General features: G+C 43.0%; 1 long non-coding RNA gene across 2 annotated transcripts in view; it reads left to right on the top strand.

Moving 5' to 3' along the window:
* The window catches only part of LOC119975170, a 112462-nt gene that overhangs the window by 6566 nt on the left and 83047 nt on the right, over nucleotides 1-22849 (top strand). Inside the window, exon 1 of one of the 2 annotated variants that reach the window (XR_005462669.1) lies at nucleotides 4490-4618. The exons of the other annotated variant lie outside the window; for it this stretch is intronic. This is a non-coding gene — a long non-coding RNA (uncharacterized LOC119975170). Of the gene's footprint in view, nucleotides 1-4489; nucleotides 4619-22849 lie in introns of those variants that run through there. 2 annotated transcript variants of the gene reach the window in all.

Below are 22849 nucleotides of genomic sequence, written 5' to 3'. Positions count from 1 at the left end.
AAATCCACCTTCCACTTGCATCATGACACACATTCTGCTGACTTTTTTTTCTCTTGCAATTCAAAAAATAATTCCCAGTTGATCTTTAATAATGAATAAGTGTGTTGAATCACAAAATCGCAATAAACCACCAGAGACACCGCGAAGCCGCTGTGAGAAGTATGATAATGATCCCGAGAATTCTAATAACTCCCTGCTCCTGATAAAATATTGCACTGAATGGGTTTCGAGATACCTAGCCAATTACACCTAGTTATTTCAAGCAGCCATTTTGTATCTAATTGATTACAACCAAGTGCATTCAACGCCACAACGTGGCTCTCAAAGATTATAAAAACGCCAACTAATCAAATAGTTTTTAATCTAATAGCCAATTCTCAGTTGAAAACTGCTGAAAATCACACCGGAATATTCTAATGGGAGCGAAAGCGATTGAATTGCAATCTTGCAAGTTGAAAAGGGCAAGTTATTAATTTTAAGATTCAGGTTTGAAGTTGGGTATGGGACTGGCCATTGCTTCTCTTTTTGGAAGTGTCTTATAACCCGCAAGTGTCAACCTGGCGAATATTAATTTTGATAGCACGCGGCAGAGTCTGATTTTAAAACCCCAAAAGGAGGATAGTGTTTCGCTTTATAATTGAATGGGAAATTTAAATAACCTAACGCTGATCTTGTTCCATGCGGTGTCAGGCCTCGGCACTTTGGGTATGTTGGAATGTATAATTTGTTACAAGTGACATTGGCTACAGTTATGGATGGACCGGCCTTACTTTAAGGATCACCATGTGTTGATGTTGGCGAGGTTTTTAAAAAAAATCATGGCGTTGCCCCGCAACTCACTTTCCCCCAACTAAGTGAGTTCCAACAGTTTGGCGATTTATAAATTTATTTTCGAGGGGAATGACCGAAAAAATATTGATCAATCTGATGGGACAAATTACCCAATTGTTACATGGTCAAGGATTTCGGGGTAACATTGATAGGACCCACGGCCCCGTTGAGCAGGTTAACTACAGGACCAGTTAAATAATACTTGACGATCTCCCATATTGAAAATAGAAAATCGCCTTTGTTAGATTGTAGGAATTTTTTTTGGGGGAGACTATTATAACAGCCATTTGTTTTAATTTAAAAAAAGATCCATGTGTACTTTTGTAGCTAAATCAATTGGATTGAGAGTGCTCCATGGGAAGCATGCCTGGAATATTCTTCTTAACACTAAAATGTTCCCTTGTCACAAGTCGGCAGTATCAGAAAGTTACAGACAACTTGGATCGAATCATTTCCAACTGCCTGTATTGTAGCACAAAAAGGCATTGATTTGTTGAACCACACGTCCCAAAAATCAGGACTCGAATCATCCGAGGCACTCTATTCCGGATTTTGGCATCGATGGTCCAAATCCACGTAAACGAGTGTGAACCGTGGGCTCAATCCTTAAAATATATATTCTTAAATAAATCCTTAATAAATGCTGATCTCTTTGTTAGATTTTCCCCCCGCAGGTATAAAATGATAAAGTTAAATACGAAGAGTATATTTCATTATCAAAATGATAATCGAAATTCATTTCTCCAAAATAAATCAATGAAGTATTTTAGACCTGGCCATTTCCCCCGAGCTCTTTTTTGTTCCGCCTTGTGTGAAGCATGTTTTTTTTTCATGTAATGACAATTTTTTAAAACTTAAAATTGAAGCACAAGTCTCGTTTTTGTAATAATGGTGTAAAAAGAAACGGTGCATTGAAGGGAGCTCGGCAAAAGGTTTCAGGAAAAGACGAGAATTTAAAATAGCAAAGCTTTGGACCAAATTGATTTGAGGAATCAGAGGAAATGTTTAAAGAGGGTCAAACTTGGGGTCCGGAGGGCGAGTAGAAACACCTCTCGCATTTGCCATTTCTCTCTTTTCAACAAAAGGAGGTTGTTAAACTCTGAAAATACATAAAAATGCAACATTTCCGTGACATAGTTTAAAATGAGGAGATGCATCAAAGATTTAAGTCTTGGGGGTGTGATGGAGATACGTTTGCAGCCTTCTATAACACTGGTTTCATCATGGCTGCTGCCAGTATCTTTCTGTTATGGTACCAACAGAGAAGTAAAATACCCGCCACATTCCCAACCCGCAAACTAAACCGAGGCGTTGTTTGAGGTTAAGCCAGATACTCAAGTGAGTTGTCAGAGAGAGCAAGTGATTTCTGCGTCGCCCCACGCATTAAAAGATAAATAACATCTTGGCTTTGAGTTCTCTGACTTAATATAAATATATGTTTCTATACATTTCTCGCGAAAACGCCATTTGAAAGCACATTGAGAGGTGCCTTTCTCTGTATATGTACCTCCAAAAGTTAACGCCTAGAATCTAGTTGATTCCGAAATAGCTGGCGACGCCCCACAATTCTGCACAAACGCTAAAGAGCGTCAGAATCCTCCATTCACTTTAAAAATATTGATTCAGATCTTAAACTATCCGGATGCGCTCTTTCGGTTCAACCTAGCTAATTTAGGGTTATGACGCAGGTTGCCTGCTTCTTTTCTCTGCCCAGCTCCCAGTTATATTTAGAAGACTTGGCGTTGGCCAGTCGTCAGGACCTGAAATAAAATTAAATTGTACCTCCCTGTCGCCTAATCGCCAGTCCCGGGCTAACCCCAGCTATCAGCTACCCTGAGACCGATTCTTAATGAGCGGGTGAGTGTGTATTCTCTGTAAATCCAGTGAAGTACATTTATTACATTATTCTCTGAATCCATGATCATTTAAACAGCGGCAGGTCCTCCCTTTAAATGTCACATCAAGTTCAAGAACAGTTCGTTTCTGTTCGTCACGCCGAGTTATTGAATTCTAACATGGGTTATTTTGTTCTAACAGTAGTTCCACATCCCTGCGCGCGCGCCCTTCCTTTGCAAAAGAACCACAGAAGATTTATTGGTGCAGTTAATATTTTGCTTCGTGTTTCTGTTTATCTTTTCTTGTTTGGGAAACCGGAGAGACTAGTTTCCAAGCGCAGCAAACTGCACAATGTAAATCAGAAGGAGAATCTGTTTCCCCCACAGTGATGTGCAGCACTGTTGTTTAGAACATGCAGTCCAGAAGGTGTTCAGCTTTTGAATGTCCCCATTTTGCTCTGATTCCCAGTGAATTTTTGTTTTCTCGGTCTGTAACCAGACCTGCCTTATTTTGTGGAAGAAACATATGCTAATTGCCCAGGGTGGAAATGAAAACCCCGGCCACACGGCTCTCGGGGAGTGTAGTTTTCGCGCGCGATTTGTATTTTTGGAGCAAGCTCTTGTGTGGCTAGGCTCTGGGGATTGTTCACGCAGGCCGGGGTTGGTAATTTAATTGCGGGCCGTGTATAATGAGCCTGTTCATTTGTCAGGAAGGTCCATTTGCAAATCCCATTCTGCAACCTTGCACTGCCACAGGGGGCAGTGGCGAAAATGAATGAAATAAAAGGTCAAGATTGGCGAGGAACGCGTTGCAGAATCAGCGACTCAATTTTGTAATCGTAGCCAACAACGTTTATTTTGTAAAAGTTTTAAAATGGCGTGCACTGGGTGGTGTCCCACTTCCCTGTGCAATCTTAAACATGAAATGTTCAACCCTTAAAGGCAAGGAACCGTAATCAGGGGTGAGATTGAGGCTAATTTATAATGAATTAGCCAATACACACTGATTCTGATGCCAGTGAGGTTTCTTAATTTTTATTTTAAACATCTCTGCCTCCTGATACAGGGGAAATCATTTAAAGCTTAAAGTAAATGGAAGTTTGAATTAAACTTGAAATCTCCCACCACTGGTCCCTGCTTCCTGATTGGTTAAAGCATTCACTCTTAATATTTGAATTGTGGAATTTCTTACGTGCTGCTTGCTCGTCTGCAGGGGACGATTTATAGGGTGACACCCCCCCCCTCCCTTGGAGTTCCAAAGGTTCAGCTACTGAATTATTCTAGATGCTGTTTGAATGGGATGCAATTACTCAAGCCAAAAAAAAAGGCGGCAAATCTTTGTGATTTGAATAAAGCTGGCGGGAGACTGGGATTGGTTCGCGTTGTTGTACCGTCACCACTGCAGGACCCAATTAGCATGTGAATAGCAGTGGATCTTGTGTGTGTGTGACTGAGAGAGGGAGCGGGAGAGAGAGAGGGGGAGAGAGCGCACTCTCTCAGGCGGTGGGAGACTCAGATTAAATCAGGGGTCGAATGCAAACATGTTCAGCATCCCTACCTCCCGACCCATCCCCGAGCCTGCCCATGTACAAAGCCTAGGGAGAATCGAGCTCGCGAGGGGCCGCCAGATGCTTGTTGCTGACATTCTCTCTACCTTCTTTGATGACAGATAGAAAATCGTCTTGACCTCCCCCCCCCCCCCCCTCCCTCTCTTCCACCGGCTGAGATGTGGAGCGGAGGTTGGCTGCTGTCTTTGGTTATCTAGCTGTATGAGTATTGCTGATCTATCATAAAGCTAGATAACCGAAAGTAGGAGCCACTTCCATAGCTTCGGGCAGCGAGCGGTGCCGAAAATGCAAAGAAAGAGTCCAAGAAAACTCGCAGGCACAGTTATTGTAACAGACCGACTCTCGAGACAATACCAAGGATGGAGCAAGGGGCCGCGATGCAACGTGAGTATAATTTCCCTCTCCATCAGCAACTCGTGATTTTGAAAAGTCTGTCGATTGCAGAGACACATGGCTGGTTTTTGTAACCCTCATTGTGATGCTATTTGAGGACCGAGCACATTATGCACGTTAAACAGCAATTGAATACCCCCCCCCCCCCCCCTCCTTCCTTGCAATTTAACACATCAATAGAGCAACATTCGTCCGAAAATGCGTTGGGTAGATTTCAGGGTTCACAATAATTGTTTGGCGGGAGGACCTCTGGAAACACAGGTTTTAACCAGATTAAACATTCCTTCATTACATTACACTCAGAATCCCACCGTCGCGGAATGTGCAGCCAGATTAGCATTCCAGACCTTTTTTTTTTGATTGGGTTTGAGCTCGGCCCCGTTAAGAGGTCAAGTTCTCGATAATTTTGGTCACTTTTTGAGGCGGTGGTGACAGCTGTTTGTTGCTGACCTCTGGGTATCCAGGAACGGTGAAGTGGAGCAGAATTAACGCCAACTTTTCTTTATTTCCATGTGGAAGGAGGCGGGAGGAGGGGGCGGGGGGCCTGTCAGGGACCCTCAGTCCCATCTCCATCACAGACAGACCACATTGGGAACTGTCCAGTCAAATCTGCCACTGACATGGTGCTGAATTCTAATGAGATTGCGACCAGCACTCCTGGCTCTCTGTCTGTCTCACGTTCACCCTATTTTTTTGCTTTCCAGCCCCCAAAATAGCCATCAAATATCTGAACTAATCCCGTGGAGACTATAATCGCCCCGCTCCCTCACAGTCAGCGTCCGAATTCAGCACTTCCCAAACACTCACTCGTGTATGGCTAGAGCGAATGACATAGACATAGAACATAGGCTCTTTGGAATTTGACGTCTATTTACCATTAAATAAAGCCTCCTTCTTAGAGCACAAAATATTCTTCTGACTTTTTGCAGTAATGTATTTTAAAAATTAAAAAAAACGATAGAATAAAAACAATACAGTAAACCAGTAAAACACACTTTTGAATGTGGATTTTAATGTGTAATAGAAATATATTTATATTCTATAATTCACAGTGTTTGTATATTTATATCTAAAACATGCCATGGGTTTTACATCTACCAGACACCTTCAGTGACATTTGAACTAGTTATTGCCAAGGTGACAGGGCCTTGGGAAAACTCATCTCTCGCGCAGGTTGAAACCGGTAAATTATCAGATTGCACAAGAATCTGTTTTAATGTTTTCAGAGTTGATATGTATCCCATTGACCCGGCCTGTCGGCCACACCGTGAAGCACCTCACTCAACTTGACCCAAATTTTGATCTTGAATCTTGCTAAGATCTTGAATTTCGCTTCGAGTTCAAGAGGTCTTGCTGCTCCCCCGTCACTTCAGCCTTATTCTATTGCCCCAAATGTTCTTCAATGATCGGAGACTACTGGCTGATTACAAGGGGTCCACTTGAGGGAGGCATTGGAATATTTTCAACTTCAGGCCAATTATTATTTGTGTACGGAAACTGAGGCTGGAATAAACAGACCAATCTGTGGATTCACTAACAAATACTAAGGGCTGGTAAGTGGTCGCATTTGCATTGAAGACCCGTGAATAAGCCAAGGACGAATTTGCCACTGTGCGGTTAGGGAGCTTGTTTAAGACACTCTGCTGGACGGGAATGGGGGACCACAACGCATGTTTGAGTAGAAGCGAATCCCAACCAGCACTCCACTTTTAAGTCGTCTAACGGAAAGACAGATCCAAACTATTGGAAACTAAAATTATTGACCCTCCCACCCATTTATCCCAATGCTGGAAAAGTGGCACAGCAGCGATTTGATGAGCAATAAAGTAAACACAAATGCTACCTTGTGAATCAATAAGTTAGTTGTGACGGTCGTCTTGTCTCACATGTACCCATAGGCACTGCCCTGAAGCGCTTCCCTGAAGTTCAATATTCATTGTTTGACACTGAATTTGATCATTTATTTCCGACTCGTGTATGTTTGGCGGAATCAGGATTTGCGTTTAGAAATTGCTGTTGATAGAGAAACGTTTCACATCTAGCCAGGGATTCTGTTTTAACTGATAATTTGTTGCTGTTATTTTCACCTTGTTTATTCGATAGGTTGCACATTGATATATTAAAATAACCATAACGTGGGGTTTCCCCTGATGGCCCTGCTGATAACCTTTCCTGTGACTGAGCCACAGAGGAATAAGGTTTGACCCTTGGTCAAATGTTGTAACGGTAACTTGTAATTTAGACCTGTAGTAAATCTGGAGTAGAAATACCTTCTGGAGTTAACATTGTTCAATTTCCACTAGTGGGTTTGGGTCGGTGCCTAAGCTCAGGCAGAGTGACTGATACCAATTGCTCTCCCTCTTCGATTACATTTGAACCTGCCTAGAATTTGAGTGTAGTTATGGAGCTGGATTGAATAGTCTCAGTTGTCCAATGAGCTGGATTAAGGCAGGGGTGAATGCAGACTCTTAAACGTGCTTATTCACTAAGAATCATCCTGGTCTGGACTGGATGTCTTTAAAGAAAGGAGGAGGAAAATTAACTTTCAGGAAAATTTTACAAGGATCACGGTCTCAAAATAAGGGATCTGCCATTTGAGGAGCTAGTTCTTCATTCAGCGGGCTGAGGAGCTTTGGAATAATTTACTCGGGAGGATTTGCTAATGCTCATCCATTGAGTATATTCAAGATAGATGGATAGATTTTTAGTTATTAAGGGATATGGGGATAGTGTGGGAAGATGGAAATTAGGCCAGATGATTAGGAATGATCATATTGAATGCTGACGTTAGGTCAAATGACTGTGTGGCCTACTAGTGCATTTGCTTCTGCTCTACGTGTACAGCTGGGTCTAACTAGCTTTTAAAAATATAATGTACACAGCAGATTAATTAGCTTCTGAAAGAGAAAAACAACATTGATATTAAGATGAAGCTGTGAGGAGACCCACCCAAATGGTCACGCCCCTTTCTCTTTCAGCTGCTCACAGATGAGTTGTATATTTCCAGTAATCATTGTGTTCTTTGTACTTGAATCTTTTTTGACAATTGCTGGGCTTGCAAAAATTTTTTAAGGTATATTTGTGATGTCTCTGTAATGATAAAGTTTTCAAATCCTAGGAAGATTTATTTCACAGTGCATAGCATATTTTCTGTTGAATTGTGACCTATATGATTTTTAAAAATCATAATATTTGAACAAAAGTGGATTTGATGACCAATTGGGGTGGTGGGAGACAGTGGTTTAATGGATTTGTCACTGGATTAGTCATCCAACGACCCAAGGTAATAATCTGGGGTTTGAATCCCAACATGCTAGGTGGTGGAATTTAAAGCAATAATGGGTGGCACGGTGATGCAGTGGTTAGCACAGCTGCCTCACAGCGCCAGGGACCCAGGTTCAATTCGGGCCTCGAGTGACTGTGTGGAGTTTGCATGTTCTCCCCGTGTCTGTGTGCGTTTCCTCTGGGTGCTCCAGTTTCCTCCCACAGTCCAAAGATGTGCGGGTTAGGTGGATTGGCCATGTTAGATTGCCTCTCAGTGTCCAAAGGATTAGGTGTGGTTATGGGGATAGGGTGGGGGCTTGGGCCTAGATAGGTTGCACTTTCCAAGGGTCAGTGCAGATTCGATAGGCCTCCTTCTACACTGTATGATTCTATTATTGTGAAAGCAAAGGGTCTTGAACTTGAGTATGGTGCCTTGAAAGTAGAACTGAAAGAAAATATATTTGTTAAATTAAATTAAATTAAATTAAATGTTGCCCTGAGCATGTGTTCCAGTAGGCCTGTTGTGTAGAAGTGTCTTTCACTGCATGGAGGGTTTTACTTTTTAGTTTTACTTTCTCATATTTGGTGTTTGATTTGTTTAATTTTCCTATGATAATCAATTCCAACCTCATGTCATTTTTCATAATGGAATTTGTTTTGTTTACCAAAAATCCATTCAAGGGTTCAGCTGGTTAATCCTCAAATGGTTTTGCACAGAACACACTACAAGTAGTCAGGTTAAAACATTTGTGATTAAAAACAGAAATTGCTGGAAAAGCCTCAGCAGGTCTGTCAGCATGTGTGGTGAGAGAAACAGAGTTAACATTCCAGCTTGCTAACCTTTCATCAGAGTGCAGTGATGTCTTTTGTCATGGCTGTAAATTCTAAAATGCTTGTTAAAATCTATTGATTCCTTGAACGTCCAAATCTCTTCCCTTTGACCATCAGACTTTTCCTTCTGTCCTCTTATGTTTTACTTCTATGAGTCTATGTTGCCCAGTTGTACCGTAGCCTTTTTTTGGATGCCTAGTGAATGTAAGCATGCACTGAGTGGAGCAACATGGCCAAACATGCTCCGTCCACCTTCAGTGTCCACACTCATGTATTTTCAGAAGGGGACCAGTGTCAAGAACTGTTAAGTGCAGGAATCCTACCTGAATTTTCTTCACCTTTTTTGCCCTCTTCGCACTGGGACTGGAACTAATTATAATGCCCCAGTTTCTTCCCAGCTGAGATCAGCTACTTCAGCACAAGCCAGGTTGGAATCTAGCATTCCTGTTCTGTGTGACTCAGTAACAACTGCAAGGGCACTTTTACCAATTGAAAATCCCACATTTTAATCCAAATTCCTACCATTTCTTAACTGACACATTAACACACACACACATACCTGGGTAGCTGTGAATGGGATTTTATGGTGTAATTCTATGGTTTGAATATTTCATCCCCATGCAGCCCGGTCCCTAGGGAAGTATCATGTTTAGATTACTGCGTCATCTTCACTTCGAAGGCACTATCTTTTTTCTTGCAAAATATATTGTTCCACATTGAGGTTCAGGTAAACTGAATTGATTATTTGATCAGAACCTCCAGAGTAGTATAAATCCCATGTATAAACTTAATTAATTGCAGTAAAAAATGTTTTAAGAAATGTAACATTCATAAAATGTTAAGTCTGAGCTGCGACTAAATCGCAACTCAGACTTAAAGCTTGATCAGAAATGGAAGGCGAGGAGCAACTTTACATGGGATGTCAGCGAAACAGAGAAAACCAGTAAAACATCCACTCTTTAAAGCTTTCCCATGAATCACCTTGCCTTATGATACAGAAACTATTATTTGGATAAGGGGATCAGGGGTTTCCGGGGAGGAGGCAGGAGAATGGGTATGAGAAAGATGTCAGCCATGGTCGAATGTCAGAGAAGACTCAATGGACCAAATGGCCTAATTCTGCTCCTATATCTTATGATCCTATGGGACGGATGAGCATGTCCTGTGAGTGAAGAATTTGAGCACTCTAAATCCAGCTGGGAAAATGTGAATTCAAGTACCAGACCTCAGAATGTCCTGGATTCACTTTCAGATTAATATTCCATCTGATATGTAGTTGTATAATGTATATGAGGACGGGATAGGGCAACTATGGAAATATTGGGTGGCATGGCGGTGCAATGGTTAGCATTGCTGCCTCACCACGCCGAGGGCCTGGGTCCGATCCTGGTCCCGGGTCACTGTGCGTGTGGAGTTTGCACATTCTCCCCATGTCTGTCTGAGTGTCATCCCCACAACCCAAAGATGTGCAAGGCAGTGGATTGGCTACGCCAAATTGCCCCTTAATTGGAATTTTCTTTTAACCTTGGAAATATTTGGAGCTCCAATTTAAAAAAATCTTTCTTGGGATGTGGGCATCGCTGGCAAAGCCAGCATTTGTTGCCCATTCTTAATTGTTCTGGAACTGAGTGGCTTGCTAGACCATTTCAGAAGTGAGCTAAGAGTCAACCGCATTGTTGAGGATCTGGAGGCACATGTAGGGGCCAGGTAAGGTTGACAGATTTCCTTCCCTAAAGAACTTTGAATCAGAAGTTTGTTTGTATAAATCCCACTTTAGGCTGTGAGCATATAATCTAGGCTGATACACTCACCCTGAACTGAGAGGTGCTCTCTCGAGTGCTGGAAATGAATCAACACTCTCCCTGTGATTAATCATTCTGTGCAATCTAGGAAGAAGAGTGGGGGGTTTCTAAGTGTTATTACCAACATGCAACTCTCAATCTAAATCACTAAAAAAAAGTTTGCGAAACGGTTACTGAGTTCCCCTATATACTAATTTCCCTCCGACAAGAAATGTATTGTATCTGAATTGCTTTGAGATGATTCTAACAGAGGAGACAAGATGCCATATAATTAGTGCTCTTCTTCCATGGGTTGGAGAGGTTGTCCATTACAGATGAGAGCCGGGCGACGTTGTGGCACTGTGGTTCACACTGCTGTTTCACAGCACCAAGGACCCAAGTTTGATTCCGCCCTGGGTCCCTGTCTGTGTGGAGTTTGCACATTCTCCCCGTGTCTGTGTGGGTCTCACCCCCACGACCCAAAGATGTGCAGGTGAATTGGCCACGATAATTGTCCCTTAATTGGAAAAAAATAATTGGGTACTTTAAATTAAAAAAAAAAATCAAATGAGATCTATAAATACCAGATACCATGGAGGCAACATTAACCAAAGTTGCCACGTTGGAAATCCAAGCGATCAGGTGGAATACTAAATTTACACCCTTTCCAATAATATTTGTTGGTTTTAATCGAGAGTATATTCAGGGTGGGCGGTGAGGTGTAAAAAGATTGCCCAAATCCTATCAGATTTACAACAGGTGGGATAGGTTAAATATGGCACTATTGGACAGGGTATAAAATAATCATTCCACTTGATCCCCTGAGTCTCCCACCTGGAAAATCAAATAAAATTTTCACCCCCCCCCTCCATGAATGGGGAACTGTGTATCCATTGTGTCATGTGAAATCAAGCATGGTGAATTTCAATAACTGCCTTCCTAACAAAACAATGAGCCATCGCTAGACAGCTTTTGATTGATGGATATATTTTTTAACTTTCAAAACCATTGGACTCACGTTGAAATGTGAACTTTGTACAGCAAACTATCAGAGTTTGTTTTTAATTTTGGTACATATTCATTCCAACAGCTAATGTCTTCCTTTCCCGGTGTGAGACTATCTGTGACAGTTAATGATCAAAAGATCAGCATAAATACATACAATTTTTCCCAACATAGCTGGCACTCATGTTGAAAATGGCAGAAATGTTTGAAATTCCTTGTTGAGAATGGAATTGGAAGTTGGAAGGGCCACTTGTTAGATCACCATCAGCAGGTCTGGGCTGCTTTTGAGTGAGAAAGAGTCTTGAAAGGTATCTTCACACCTATATGGGTCTCAGTTATTTTCAGTAGCATGTTTGATGGTTCATCACTTTGGATGGGTTGTGTTTCAGGTTTGCCTGAGGTGAGTTGAGTTTCAATGTGTCAATTGCCAGCTTTGCAATTGTTTCTGAGTTAGAAAATTGTCGGTTCATGCTCTATCACAGGATTTGAACTGACAATCTATGATGATACTCAGTGCAGTATTGAGAATGCGGTGCACTGTTTGTTGGTGGTTCTATTCTTTGTCTGACTTGTTCAACTAAGGCCTAATATACATGCTCAAATTGATGTAAAATAAACCCAGTTCACTATTTAAAGAAGATTGGCGCATTCTTGGCAACTGGTGTCCTCGTCCAACAGTTGTCCATCAACCCACACCGCTAAAGTTGAATGAATTGGTAATTTTCCTTATTGCTGTTTGGGCACATTTGCTTGTGCACATTTTGGGTGCAGAAGCTACTGACATAGCGATAGTGACTGCACCTCAAATGTAATGGACTAGTTAGGAAGTGATTTGAGATGTTCAGACATAAAAAGTGCCCTTGCGAATTGTTTCTCCTCTTCATCTTAAGATTCCGCTCATCTCTAATCGTGTTCTTTCTTTCCCTGGGGCTAATTTTAACCTACCCTGTTTGGTTGGTAGTTGATGGAATCAGATTGATTTCAGTGGTGTCTTATATCAGACAGTATGCAGAATGACCGGCCAACTAATTGTGCCAGTTTCTGGCCAGATGTGTTAGGTTAAAATCACCCCTTCTGCCTCACTGTCTCTGGTTTTATCTGTCTTCCACCCGTTCTCTCTCATCCCCCCTCTCTCTCTTTGCATCTGTAGTTAGTCACTGCCCATTTCTCTCCCTCTGTCTCTTTTATTTCTCTCACACTATTTTATCACAGTGGTCGTTGGCAAGTGGCTTGAAAGGGAAGGAAATGTAGTGAGAGCTGAAGGGAAGCAGGAGAGATCTTAGACATATAGAAGATTCTTTTGAATTCAGTTGTAATTGTTTCCCGGCAGCCTCTTTACAGTCTGAAAAGCATTTCTCAAGGTATCAGCGTGTCTTGAAGTCTTATTTTCTTTCACGGAGGCAAAACAACCGAAATAGTTTTAAAATGCTCCCATGTTCAGCTGCTTTCTCCTTCCCCAAACTCAATAAAAGAAAACCCTGTTGAAGACCCATCTTTTTTCCTTTTGTCAATTGCTTAGATATGTCCTAGAACGATGAGAGCTCAGAACGAGGTCATTTGGCCCTTCACTGTCATGTCGATTCTCTGCAAGAGTGACTCAGCTAATCCCACACTCTGGCAGTCCTGCAAATCTTCTGTCATCAAATAAGTATCCAATTCCCCTTTGCAAGCCACAAGGCCAGCATGGTAGCACAGTGGGTAGCACTGTTGCAACACAGCTCCAGGGTCCCAGGTTCGGTTCCGGAGTCTGCACGTTCTCCCTGGGTCTGTGTGGGTTTCCTCCGGGTGCTCTGGGTTCCTCCCACAAATCCTGAAGGACGTGCTGTTAGGTAATTTGGACATTGTGAATTCTCCCTCAGTGTACCCGAACAGGTGGCGACTAGGGGCTTTCCACACTAACTTAATTGCAGTGTTTTTAAAAATAAATTTAGAGTACCCAATTAATTCTTTTCCAATTAAGGGGCAATTTAGCTTGGCCAATCCACCTACTCTGCATATCTTAGGGTTGTGTGGCTGAAATCCACGCACTCGGGGAGAATGTGCAAACTCCACACGGACAGTGACCCAGAGCCAGAATCGAACCTGGGACCTCAGCGCCGTGAGGCAGCAGTGCTAACCCACTGCGCCATTGTGCTGCCCGACTTCATTGCAGTGTTAATGTAAGCCTACTTGTGACAATAAAGATTATTATTATAATTGAATCTGCTTCCACCATACTCTCAGCTGGTGCATTCCAGATTCTAGCCACACACGACATAAAGATTTTCTACTTGCTGCCTTTAGTTCTTCTGTGATTCACCTTAAATCAATGTCCACTGGCTTTTGCCCCTTCTGCCAATGGGAACAGTTTCTCCCTTTCTATTACGTCTAAATATCCCATCACCCTCATCAAATCTCCTCAAAACAAAAGCTGCACCAGAACCTATTTCCTTATATACTCTATGCTCCTGTTTATAAAGCCCAGGGTTCTGTATGCTTTATTAATCACTTTTTCAACCTGTCCTGACACCTTCAACAATTTATTTTTATATTTTAAAAATGAATTTAGAGTATCCAATTCTTTGGGCGCGTTTCTCCGCCCCCCACGCCTGGTGGGAGAATAGCGGGAGGGCCTCCCGACATTTTTCACGCCCTCCCGCTATTCTTTCCCCCCCCCGCACGACCCACGTCACGAATCGCCGCTTGCCGTTTTTTACGGCGAGCGACGATTCTCCGCGGCCGATGGGCCGAGTGGCTGGGCCTTTACGCCCGTTTTTTCACGGCAGCAAACACACCTGCTTGCTGCCGTCATAAAAACGGGCACTGGATGCCCGTTTGGGGCATCCAGAGGCCCGTTTGGGGCGGGAGCACCACCATTGTGCTCGGGAGGGGACAGGCCCGCGATCGGTGCCCACCAGTCGTCGGGCCTGCGTCCAAAAGGGACGCACTATTTCCCCTCTGCCGCCCGACAAGATCAAGCCGCCACATCTTGTCAGGCGGCGGTACCGCCTGAAATGCGGAACCGCGCATGCTTGTGTTCCGTCAATGGCATGATGACGGCACCCGCGCATGCGCAGGTTGGAGCCGGCCGCGCATCATCTTGGCGCGCGGCCTTAACGACAGTCGTTAAGGCCGCGACGCCGTGATTCCCGGGGTCCCGCTCCTAGCCCCGATTGGGGGGGGGGGGGGGGGGGGAATCGAGTCCTGGGAACGGGCGTGAAGGCTGCCGTGAAACACGGCCGGTTTCACGGCAACCTTTCCGACTCTCCGCATTTGCGGAGAATCTCGCCCTTTGTTTTTCAAACTAAGGGGCAATTTAGCGTGGCCAATTCACCTACTAAGTACATAGTTTTGGGTTGTGGGGGTGAGACCCGCGCAGACATGGGGAGAATGTGCCAACTCCACATGGACAGTGACCCAGGGCTGGGATTGAACCCGGTTCCTTGGTGCCGTGAGGCAGCAGTGCTAGCCACTGCACCACCATGCTGCCCTACAACAATTTAGACCCGAATGCCCCCAGGACCCTCTTTCCTGCACTCCTTTTAGAATTGTATGCTTTATTTTATATAGAAAAATATTTTTACTCAAAATTAATTTTGTTTCTTCTTTTAGCTGAAGCCTTTATTGATACCTCCACCAAATGGTCATTCTGCATGTCTGACCATAGATGGTCACTCACTGGATACTGTGCAACGTGGAAGGTATTGCAACTGAGCCTGAATGTGTGCTCATCCGCTTGTCGCATGTGTTTATTACCCAACAGAAATCAAAGGATGGTGATCACAAGTTTTTTTTCCCATCGCTTGTTCAGGGCTCCTGAAATACTTTGGCAAATTGGACCACACATTCACCTCCCTCTAACCCAGGCTTTTTTTCCACAACGAAGAAAAAGATTTTGTTCTGTGAGTCATTCCTCGTAAGTTAGACCCCGGAATCCTGAAATCATCCTCGTGACTCTCCTCTCGACCCTCTCCGAAACATCAATACCCATTACAGGCTAAATGAACAGAAATAGACACAGCACTCCAAATGCAGCCTCGCTGCTGATTTGTTCCAGCATAGTGTATAATCACTGACTGTATGAATGGACCTTTTTCTGTAGTTTCTTTCTATTTTTGGGATGGGAGGAACATGAATCACACAGAAGCAAAACATTGTTTCAGTGCAGAGGGAGGGAACTCGGCCCATTGTGCATGCATTGGCTCTCCGGATTAGCAATTCCCACCATGCAGTCTTCTGCCTTCTCCCTGCAACCCTGCACACTCTTCCTTTTCAGTCTAATTCCCTTTTAAAAAAAATTTAGATTAATTTTTTCCAATTAAGGGGCAATTTAGCGTGGCCAATCCACCTAGCCTGCACATCTTTTTGGGTTGTGGGGGTGAAACCCACACAAATAGGGGGAAAATGTGCAAACTCCACACAGACAGTGACCCAGAGCTGGGTCCTCAGCGCCGTAGGTTGCAGTGCTAACCACTATGCCACGTGTCGCCCTTCCCTTGGGTTCTTGATCCTTTCACAAGACTAAACAGTCTCTCCTCGACCCTGCACGAGACCTCTCATGATTTTAAACGCATCTATTGAATTTTCACCGAGGAAAACAGTCTCAACTTCGTCAATCTATCTTCATGACTGAAGTTCCTCATGCCTGGAACCATTCTCATTAATCTTTTCTGCACTCTCTCCATTGCTTACACCTCCTCCTATAGTGCAGTACCCAGAACTGAACACAATACTCCAGCTGAGGCCAAACTGGTGTTGTATACCAGTTCAACATAACTTCCTTGATCCTGTACTCTATGCCCCTGTAATATCCTGACAGACAGGCAATAATCAAGTTGATTAAAGATTAACTGTTTATTAAAGCAATAACTATATACAGAGAGTGAAATAAGAGACTGCCATGCACTACCACAGCTCCTATTAATAAAGCCTCAGATACTAAATGCTTCATTAACTGCTATATATATATACTTTTATATATTTGACAACATTATCTTAAATTTAACAGGATGACCCTGGAGAACAGTGGAATCTAGTTTTAGATTTCTCTACCCTTGCTGTCTCTGACACTCTTTAAGTCTTCAAACGAAGCACTTCTGGAAGAGTCTGGGTATTTCTATCTGCAGTGACTGATAATTGTCTCTGTGAATCAACGTCACCCCAAAATGTTGGCTGACAATCTTTTCAACAGGTGCAAACTTTACAAAGAAAAGGGAGGGAGAATTTATATTTAAACATTTGTCTTTTTCTTTTGTTCCATGTTGGGAACAGTAGGGTGAAGGACATTAAAACAATGATGTTCCTTTGCTTCAGGTATTTCTCCTTCCTCACCTGAAGCTGCCAATTTATCACTGGGGTTTTTGCACAAATCCCAGACACTCTCCAACATAAAATATAAATGGATTCATCTGTGGGGCCACCTAGCAAATGTTGGCAGGCTATTTTAATTGAAAGGACAACAGTTCCAAGTCCACTCCTGTGCACACCTGAGATCAGCATGCACATGGGGCAGCAGGGTAGCATGGTGGTTAGCATAAATGCTTCACAGCTCCAGGGTCCCAGGTTCGATTCCCGGCTGGGTCACTGTCTGTGTGGAGTCTGCACGACCTTCCCCTGTGTGCGTGGGTTTCCTCCGGGTGCTCCGGTTTCCTCCCACAGTCCAAAGATGTGCGGGTTAGGTGGATTGGCCATGCTAAATTGCCCGTAGTGTCCTAGAAAAAAGTAAGGTTAAGGGGGAGTTGTTGGGTTACGGGTATAGGGTGGATACGTGGGTTTGAGTAGGGTGATCATGGCTCGGCACAACATTGAGGGCCGAAGGGCCTGTTCTGTGCTGTACTGTTAAAAAAAAAAAAAATGCGTGTGTACGCGCACGCAAGCACATACTGACCGAGACTTCCATTTATGTATTGTTTTATCAATCTCTCTCGACTTCCTCAGGCATTTTATGTGCAGTCAATTACATTGAAGTGAGGCAACTACTTCTAGTTTATGTGGATAAGTGTAACAGTCAACTTGTGTGTAGCAAAGTCACATCAGAAGCAATTAAGGTCAATGACCAGTTATTACGATTTTGTATTTTCTGGTGGTGGTGCTTGAGGTAGGAATGTTGACCAAGACTTCAGGAGAATTCCCAATTCTTCTTCCGATTGTACTGTGAGATCTCTTGCCGCTCCTTGAACCACTGAAGCAGGCAGGCAGGGTCTCAGTTTAATATCTTACCTGAAGGGCGATGCCTGAATATTCAGCGTTCCTTAATTGAACGCTATAGTATCAGTGTAGTTTATGTGCTCTGGTCTTAAAGTGTGGCTTAACGCATAACCTCCTGATGAAAAGATTCAAGTGATGCCAACGGAACCAGGCTGACTGTTGAATATAAGTGGGAATCAATGCACAGCACAACGGAATCCTGGCTGATTATTTCTTTAATATCTACTTCGCTAGCCCAGAGACATTGAGGCCAATTTTAGGAAATAAGCACTAGTATTTCTGAATTCATCGTTGTGAGAGAGCAGGGATAAAATTGGAACATTCATTTGCATATGATGTTTGTGTATTTACTGATTAAATCACAAGGTGAGATAAAATAAGCTACTTTCGTGCAAAATCATGCCGTAAGTGGCATAAATAGGATAATTCTCTGGAGTAGGGTGACTTCATAAATCAGGCTAGTTTTGAGGTGTACAGTAATCCATTTCAGTCTGAGCTATTTGATTAGAATGTATGCAGATCCTCTGACTACCTATTGCAAGTCATGATAAATGATCTTTTATTTGGAGTATTTATCATTTTAAAAATAAAGATAATTTTTAATGGATTTGAGTGATTTGAAGTTTATTTGTTAATGCAGTGAAATATCATTGGTTCTGATGTAGTGTACCCTGCTGCCCAATATTCCTGTGCTCTTCAGTATGTGAGTGAGACTGTCATTGAATCCTATGATGAACATTTTTTAAGCTTGGAAAGTCTTTGAATGCCAAGGTTAGATATTGGGGAAGTGGGTATTTGAATGGCATTACATTTTGGGATTTAACAGATGAACTGCATAGCGTTTCCCAATCCTGTACTTTCAGATGTTAATTACAACACATTGGGGTTGTAGGGTGGTGTACAGTATTTGCAAGTTAGGAGGATAAAAAGGGTAAAGTTCAAAGGACCAGAAAGAGGTAAAAAAAAAAGCTGCCATGACCAAAGGATTCGTATGCAGGAGGAGGCCATTCGGGCCATTGAGTGCAACGACCCTCTGAAAGAGCACTCTACGTAGGCCCAACCTCCACCCTATCCCCGTAACCTGCACATCTTTGGACACTAAGGAGTAATTCAACATGGCCAGTCCATCTAACCTGCACATCTTTGGACTATGGGAGGAAACCAGAGCACCCGGAGGAAACCCATGCAAACACAGGGAGAAAGTACAAACTCCTCACAGTCACCCAAGGCCAGAATTGAACCCGGATCCCTGCACTGTGAGGCAGCAGTGATAACCATTGTGCCACGGTGTCATCTGTTAGAGTCCCATCTTAGAGACCCATCTGATAACTGATTTAAAAACAACTTAAGGTGGGAGGACCACAAGCACTCTACATCTCCAATGCAGACCTAATGCTAATGGAACACTGTATACATTGTAAATATATTATAAATACATTTGACAACATTTTATTTATTGTCCTGAAATTGGAGAAAAGTCTGTATTACTTCCTTCACGATAGCGTCAGCCACAAATAATTTGGTAATGTTTTCAGATGTCGTTTACATCCTGTGTGAGGAAGAGTTTGCTAAATACACTTTCTTTCCTGAGGACGGTGTCCCTTTAAGATGTCGCACCACATTATTAATAATAATAATAATAATAATAATCGCTTATTGTCACAAGTAGGCTTCAGTGAAGTTACTGTGAAAAGCCCCTAGTCGCCACATTCCGGCGCCTGTTCGGGGAGGCGGGTACGGAAATTGAACCTGCGCTGCTGCCTTGTTCTGCATTACAAGCCAGCGGTTTAGCCCACTGAGCTAAACCACCCCCACAATTATCTCTGAAGATTAACTACAAATGTAGCAAGACCAGCGATTGGCTGCTCACCATCACCTCATTATTCCGTTACTCCCAAAAGAGAATGAGGTGATGTCGAAACCAGCCAATGGCATAACATAATGGTGGGAACTATCTGCGGTGATGAAATTTCATTGTAGACTTGGTGGCGATTGAGATCTGTCAGATGGGAGGCTTGCACTGTTCCCATTGTTCCATGTTCTTCCTGTCCTGAAAACACAATCCTGCGGGAGCTGGGCAAAAAGCAGCAGATGCCAACAACGCGAGTGAGCACTTTAACAAGGTGTAACACCTATCATTGAACACTTTCCACTGCAAAGCATAAAATTAAACATCACAGTCTGCTTCACGGGCAGTGATATATTTTCAGTGACTTCTGCTGGAAAGTTTACACGGGCGAAGACATTGCCAAGCCAAGTTCTTTTCCCACCTTCTCATTTTCCGCACCACCACCATTCCCCCCCACCCCCACCCCCCTCCCCACCCCCCTCATCACCTTGCCCCACCAATAAGCACTGTGCTCACAGTTGAAGAATGGCTGCTTGCTACTGAACAGCCACGGAACTGTGCTGTGGCATGAGTCACTGCCTTCAGGGCAGGAGGGGAGAATCCTTGGGAAAAAAAATTTAAGGGATTTTCTTTGGGGAAAATGTTTATTTTCTGCGAATCAGAAAATGGCTTGAAATTGAGTGACCCCCCACCGCGCAAACGTTATGGATTCTCATTTTGTTTTTCCCTCAAAGCTGGCCTGTAATCCCTGTCAGGCCCAGAGCGCAATATTAGAATGTTTTTTCCCCCACATTCCTTAACACTTCAACCTGCTACCTTCACAATAACCAGTTTCTTTCTCCACTATGCTATACTGTGAGGAGATTTTACTAATCAATAAGGGGGGAGGCTGTGAAAATCTGGCTTCTTTGTGCTGGTTTAATTCAATTGAAATCTCTAGGCCTCTGCACTGAATAGTGGTATTGTGTCCATTTCTCCCAGCTCTGACTGACAAGTACTGCTTAAAACTCAAGAGTCTCTGTCCATTTATTAAGTATGTAACTGAATTTTGCGTTAATTATATTTTCCCAGCAGACAGGCTAGCGCTCGATCTCGACTAAGAAGCATGTTTATGTGTCTATGCAAATAATACATGTTTCAAACACCTCCGCTGAATCAATGGGTGCACATTCTAGTTAAAAGTCTTGCATTTAAATCAAATGAACAAAAAAATCAAATGAGAACTGATGTTTCTTTAAACAAATTGCAGACTTAGTCATTCTGTCCGTACTTCCCAGTTAAAAAGCTTTTCTGCCATTTATCGTTTCTAAAGAGCTGGATTTGGGATTCTCATTTTTAAAATTTAAATCATTCATATTTTTGCTTTTGTAGTTTTACTAATTCTTTCCCTTGCTTCTTCACACTTCAGTTTCCTACTGGAATAGCCCCAAATTTGGTGAAATACAGATGGGGCTGTTGGGTGTAGCACTTGGTACACGTTACCGAAATGGATGGCAACTAAAATTATGCGCAGGGGGTTTTGAATAGTTATCAGTTTCCCCACCGCAACCACATCTTGCCCAGTATAGGAATGTTCTGGAGGTCTCACACACATTCTTATTTACCGAACAATGAAATTGTGTCAACTACCATTCAATACGATTCTTGCAAAAAGTCCAGTAGTTCTTTATTTTGTGTTTTGCGCTGCTGGCTGTGCGAATTTAGCAGGTTGATTCACTCGGGCGTGTCTTTATTTGATCTTCTTGATGGGGAGATTTCTCACCTTCTCGAGGAAAGAGATGTTAGGTATATGAAATTGATTATTTTCCTACTTTCAACATTAAGGAAATAAGGATAACATGGATTATTAAAGACTAAAGCTTCTCCTGTACTCACTCCTTGCTCAGCTACAGTGTTGATTAGTTACAAAATGAAGGTCCTTCAAGATTTTGTACCAAGAACGCCCAGATCAGCTGAACTACAGAAATCTGCCTTTTGTGTGACACTCCTCATGGCAGAGATTCTAGAGTGCTTTATACAGGGCAGTGAACATGAAGCTAAAGCAGGGCAGTGGGCAAAAGGGAAGAGAGGAGCTTGGATGGGTGAAAATGTTATTGAATGGAGGAGGTATTTAGACGACCTTTGAAGACTAAGATGGACATGACAAGGTGGATATACTGAGGGAAGGAAATTGTGGTGTGAAAAGCACATGGGCTGAAGAGCAGCTGAGGATTTCTTGGGAATAGCTGGGAACGGGAAGTGAGCTGGCAACCAAGATGGGGAGTTATGATCTGATTGAAAGGTGGAGCAGACCCGATGTGCCAAATGGCCTACGTCTGCTTCTATGTCTTATGACTTAATGGTCTTGAGGGAGGGTGGGCTCAGGGCCATGTGTCAGCAATGTATTGCAGTGATAGGGGAGGGAAGGCCAACAGAGGTGTTTAACAATGAGTATTTCGGGCGGCACGGTGGCACAGTGGTTAGCATTGCTGCCTACAGCGCTGAGGACCTGGGTTCGAATCCTGGCCCTGGGTCACTGTCTGTGTGGAGTTTGCACGTTCTCCCCGTGTTTGAGTGGGTTTCACCCCCACAACCCAAAGATGTGTAGGTTAGGTGGATTGGCCGCACTAAATTGCCCCTTAATTGGAAAAAATATAATTGGGTACTCTAAATTCTTTTTTAAAATGAGTATTTCTGGGGCACAGGGAGCCATTGAAGCTTGGCAACAACTGAGTGAGAAAGTAAGCCCAGTATTTTGAATTATTTTAAGTCTGTAGAAGGCGGAAAGGGGGCAGGTTGCAAGGAGAACATTAGAGAAGTGCAGGCTTGAGATAATAAAGGCAAAGGTGCACAATTTCATCTGGAAATTGAATGGTAAAGTTGGAGATGAGCTACGCTTTCGATAAGAGAGAACGCATTCTTGATCACAGATGGATTTCGCAAAGAAGGTGTGCCTGACCTTGAGTGGGGCACAAAGGTTCCAGAACTCTGGGCTCAGGTAGAATTTACCACCAGGAAGATAAATTGAGTTGAGGAAGGAGATACTTCACTGTTTGTGGAAGCAGAAAGACAATTATTTGGGGTTTGTTGACATTTAGCTGGAGGATACTTTGGCTCATCCAGGTCTTAAAAGAAATATATTCTATTGGTAACTAATGTCCTAATGCACTTCAAAGCTATTGAATTGTATTTGAAATGTACTTGCCTTTGTTCAGGAGGCATATGTTGTAACCAACTTCGACACAGACAACAAATGAGATAATTGGATTGTTAATCTGTTTTGCTGGTATTGGGTAGGGAGGGAATATTAACCAAGACATTCGGAAA

The sequence above is a fragment of the Scyliorhinus canicula genome, chromosome 12 (assembly GCF_902713615.1).
Source record: "Scyliorhinus canicula chromosome 12, sScyCan1.1, whole genome shotgun sequence".
NCBI lineage: Eukaryota > Metazoa > Chordata > Chondrichthyes > Carcharhiniformes > Scyliorhinidae > Scyliorhinus > Scyliorhinus canicula.
Note: the sequence above shows the minus strand (reverse complement) of the source record. Positions and strands in the feature narration are given on the sequence as shown.